The sequence below is a fragment of the Salmo trutta genome, unplaced genomic scaffold, assembly GCF_901001165.1.
Source record: "Salmo trutta unplaced genomic scaffold, fSalTru1.1, whole genome shotgun sequence".
NCBI classification, from domain to species: domain Eukaryota; kingdom Metazoa; phylum Chordata; class Actinopteri; order Salmoniformes; family Salmonidae; genus Salmo; species Salmo trutta.
Window position 1 is genome coordinate 24963 of NW_021822345.1, and position 5295 is coordinate 30257.

Sequence of the window (5295 nt, forward strand, 5' to 3'; positions counted from 1 at the left end):
CACACACACACACACACACACACACACACACACACACACACACACACACACACACTTCATCTTAGCTGTGCCTCTGTCGATCTCCACTCCAGCCACATCAATTGTTAATAAAGCCAGTCTGACTATTCTACTATCTATTCAGGGAGGGCCCAATGTAAAGTGTCTAGATGGGTACAGAGGAAGTAGCCTGGGTGCCAGTCTGTTTCTGCTCTCTCTCCTTATGGAATTGGCTTGACAATTAAGCAACAGGTCTGGGATCAGGCTACAGAGGAAGCATTGTAATGCAGGACATACAATATAGAGGTCGACCGATTAACCGGAATGGCCGATTAATTACGGCTGATTTCAAGTTTTCATAACAATCGGTAATCGGTATTTTTGGCCACCGATAAAAAAAATAATAATAATAATTACATTTTTATTATTATTACCTTCCGGTTACTAGTCCAACGCTCTAACCACCTGCCTTACATTGCACTCCACGAGGAGCCTGCATGGCAGGCTGACTTCCTGTTATGCGAGGGCAGCAAGAAGCCAAGGTAAGTTGCTAGCTAGCATTAGACATATCTTATAAAAAACAATCAATCTTAACATAATCACTAGTTAACTACACATGGTTGATGGTATTACTAGTTTATCTAGCTTGTCCTGCGTTGCATATAATCAATGCGGTGCCTGTTAATTTATCATCGAATCACAGCCTACTACGCCAAACGGGTGATGATTTAACAAGCACATTCACGAAAATAGCACTGTCGTTGCACCAATGTGTACCTAACCATAAACATCAATGCCTTTCAAAAATCTTTTTTTTTAACCTGCATATTTAGTTAATATTGCCTGCTAACATGAAATTGTGTCACTTCTCTTGCGTTCATTGCACGCAGAGTCAGGGTATATGCAACAATTTGGGCCGCCTGGCTCGTTGCGAACTAATTTGCCAGAATTTTACGTAATTATGACATAACATTGAAGGTTGTGCAATGTAACAGGAATATTTAGACTTATGGATGTCACCCGTTAGATAAAATACGTAACGGTTCCGTATTTCACTGAAAGAAAAAAAAGTTTCGTTTTCGAGATGATAATTTCCGGATTTGACCATATTAATGACCTAAGGCTCGTATTTCTGTGTGTTTATTATATTATAATTAAGTCTACGATTTGATAGAGCAGTCTGACTGAGCGGTGGTAGGCAGCAACAGGCTCGTAAGCATTCATTCAGACAGCACTTTCGTGCGTTTTGCCAGCAGCTCTTCGCTGTGTTTCAAGCTGTTTATGACTTCAAGCCGGGTGGGTATAATAGCTAATAGCGTTTCAAACGTCACTCGCTCTGAGACTTGGAGTAGTTGTTCCCCTTGCTCTGCATGGGTAACGCTGCTTCGAGGGTGGCTGTTGTCGATGTGTTCCTGGTTTGAGCCCAGGTAGGGACGAGGAGAGGGACGGAAGCTATACTGTTACACTGGCAATACTAAAGTGCCTATAAGAACATCTAATAGTCAATAGTATATGAAATACAAATCGTATAGAGAGAAATAGTCCTATAACTCCTATAATAACTACAACCTAAAACTTCTTACCTGGGAATATTGAAGACTCATGTTGAAAGGAACCACCAGCTTTCATATGTTCTCATGTTCTGAGCAAGGAACTTAAACGTTAGCTTTTTAACATGGCAAATATTGCACTTTTACTTTCTTCTCTAACACTTTGTTTTGCATTACTTAAACCAAATTGAACATGTTTCATTATTTATTTGAGGCTAAATTGATTTTATTGATGTATTATATTAAGTTAAAATAAGTGTTCATTCAGTATTGTTGTAATTGTCATTATCACAAATAAATAAACGAGAAAGAAATCGGCCAATTAATCGGCATTTTGGGCCTCCAATAATCGGTATCGGCGTCGAAAAATCATAATCGGCCGCCCTCTAATACAATATACTGAAGTGGAGCTGGATGCTTATATATGGTGTAATATAGAGACTACTGCTAAGCAGCTGGAAAAAATCACAACGCAAACATGTACACACACACACAAGCTAAAACAGATGCACAATTACACACACTAGCAATTATGTTTCTGTTCAGCCAGCATATGATGTTCACAGAGTAATTCATCAAAAGGTGGAGGAGGGAAGGAAGGAGGGAGAGGAGGGATGAAAGCGGTTGGTACATGGGGAGTAGGGGGGAGTGAAACAACATGAGTCTGGGTAATTGTTTTCATTTCCCTTCTGAGGGCACACATTGCTCACACTACAGTCACTACACTAACATGTTCCTTCAGTCAGAGTAGGACACTGAGCCTTCCAGTCACCTACACGGGACCACTTGACCTCAGAGCTCTTCTCTCTCAGTCTGGTGAAATAACAAGGTAATAACAGGTGGACCTCACCTCTGCTTGGAAAAGGCCCTTTTCCAGCCCAAATGAATAGCTTCTTACTAGCTACACTGACAGTGTATGACAGGAAAAGTCAAAGAGGTAGGAGAAAATGGCCCTGGCCCTCCTTTGTTCAGTAAATGATTAAATATTTAATGTTCGGGGGTCTCAGATTAAAGTAACATGTTGTCAGTAATAGTGGAGCAACTTCAAAGGAGGCAAATTATGCATTTCCTCCTTTAGCAGGAAAATCAAAGCAGGTAATAAAGATTAAAGTTAGTCGACCACTCTCTCTATCGGGCTGGGAGCAGAGAGACAGGAGGATAGAGAGGAGGGGGAAAAGAGACCATAGGAGAGGAGGTTCTCTGAGATGAAGGTTCATCTATATAGAGAGTGGGAGTAATATCTGATTAAAGAGTCATTGGTGTTTTTTTCTTATGCTTTTGGGATTTTTTATTTTATTTATACAAAGTTTGGCCAGTCCAAAGGGAGAAGGATGTTAGATATCATGGTTGCATCGGGGGAAAGAGGTCTGTGTGGGACTGATTTCTTCATCCTGCTCCCACCTGCACCCACAGCTTTTCATACCGCACCTCCCCGCTCCCACCTGTACCCACAGCTTTTCATACCGCACCTGCCTGCTCCCACCTGTACCCACAGCTTTTCATACCGCACCTGCCTGCTCCCACCTGTACCCACAGCTTTTCATACCGCACCTGCCTGCTCCCACCTGTACCCACAGCTTTTCATACCGCACCTGTCTGCTCCCACCTGTACCCACAGCTTTTCATACCGCACCTGCCTGCTCCCACCTGTACCCACAGCTTTTCATACCGCACCTGCCTGCTCCCACCTGTACCCACAGCTTTTCATACCGCACCTGTCTGCTCCCACCTGTACCCACAGCTTTTCATACCGCACCTGCCTGCTCCCACCTGTACCCACAGCTTTTCATACCGCACCTGCCTGCTCCCACCTGTACCCACAGCTTTTCATACCGCACCTGCCTGCTCCCACCTGTACCCACAGCTTTTCATACCGCACCTGCCTGCTCCCACCTGTACCCACAGCTTTTCATACCGCACCTGCCTGCTCCCACCTGTACCCACAGCTTTTCATACCGCACCTGCCTGCTCCCACCTGTACCCACAGCTTTTCATACCGCACCTGTCTGCTCCCACCTGTACCCACAGCTTTTCATACCGCACCTGCCTGCTCCCACCTGTACCCACAGCTTTTCATACCGCACTTGCCTGCTCCCACCTGTACCCACAGCTTTTCATACCGCACCTGCCTGCTCCCACCTGTACCCACAGCTTTTCATACCGCACCTGCCTGCTCCCACCTGCACCCACAGCTTTTCATACCGCACCTGCCTGCTCCCACCTGCACCCACAGCTTTTCATACCGCACCTGCCTGCTCCCACCTGTACCCACAGCTTTTCATACCGCACCTGTCTGCTCCCACCTGCACCCACAGCTTTTCATACCGCACCTGCCTGCTCCCACCTGTACCCACAGCTTTCATACCGCACCTGCCTCCTCCCACCTGTACCCACAGCTTTTCATACCGCACCTGTCTGCTCCCACCTGTACCCACAGCTTTTCATACCGCACCTGCCTGCTCCCACCTGTACCCACAGCTTTTCATACCGCACCTGCCTGCTCCCACCTGTACCCACAGCTTTTCATACCGCACCTGTCTGCTCCCACCTGTACCCACAGCTTTTCACACCACACCTGCCTGCTCCCACCTGTACCCACAGCTTTTCATACCGCACCTGCCTGCTCCCACCTGTACCCACAGCTTTTCATACCGCACCTGCCTGCTCCCACCTGTACCCACAGCTTTTCATACCGCACCTGTCTGCTCCCACCTGCACCCACAGCTTTTCATACCGCACCTGCCTGCTCCCACCTGCACCCACAGCTTTTCATACCGCACCTGCCTACTCCCTCCTGCACCCACAGCTTTTCATACCGCACCTGTCTGCTCCCACCTGCACCCACAGCTTTCATTACCGCACCTGCCTGCTCCCACCTGTACCCACAGCTTTTCATACCACACCTGCCTGCTCCCACCTGCACCCACAGCTTTTCATACCGCACCTGCCTGCTCCCACCTGTACCCACAGCTTTTCATACCGCACCTGTCTGCTCCCACCTGTACCCACAGCTTTTCATACCGCACCTGCCTGCTCCCACCTGTACCCACAGCTTTTCATACCGCACCTGCCTGCTCCCACCTGTACCCACAGCTTTTCATACCGCACCTGTCTGCTCCCACCTGTACCCACAGCTTTTCATACCGCACCTGCCTGCTCCCACCTGTACCCACAGCTTTTCATACCGCACCTGCCTGCTCCCACCTGTACCCACAGCTTTTCATACCGCACCTGTCTGCTCCCACCTGTACCCACAGCTTTTCATACCGCACCTGCCTGCTCCCACCTGTACCCACAGCTTTTCATACCGCACCTGCCCGCTCCCACCTGTACCCACAGCTTTTCATACCGCACCTGCCCGCTCCCACCTGTACCCACAGCTTTTCATACCGCACCTGCCCGCTCCCACCTGTACCCACAGCTTTTCATACCGCACCTGCCCGCTCCTGTGGGCGGGTACTTTAGACATACTTGTCCAACTAGGAGAAGAGAAGTAGGAGTGTGTGAATAATGTGACAAAGAGGTGCTTTTAATACAATAGGTAGACTAATGCATACATTACAAGGTTTCCTGAGGGAATGCAGCCCTCTACATCGGGGGGGGGGGGGGTACAGACCATAGTTTCAGTGTGTAAGTACTGCACCCCTGAGGGTGGGGGGGGGGGGGTACAGACCATAGTTTCAGTGTGTAAGTACTGCACCCCTGAGGGCGATAATTCTCTCCGGCCACATCCTCTAGACGACATTTA

The 5295-nt window shown here is 48.1% G+C and overlaps 1 long non-coding RNA gene across 2 annotated transcripts; it reads right to left on the reverse strand.

The window, feature by feature from the left end:
• Positions 1–2817: 2817 nt before the first annotated feature.
• LOC115181902 (uncharacterized) lies at positions 2818–3892 on the reverse strand. Of its 2 annotated transcripts, none has more exons than XR_003873552.1 (2): positions 3031–3892; positions 2818–2948 (listed from the first exon to the last, which is right to left on the reverse strand). It is a non-coding gene; the product is annotated as an uncharacterized LOC115181902 (long non-coding RNA). The 2 variants fall into 2 exon arrangements; XR_003873551.1 differs by having other exon boundaries at positions 2990–3892.
• Positions 3893–5295: the final 1403 nt, after the last annotated feature.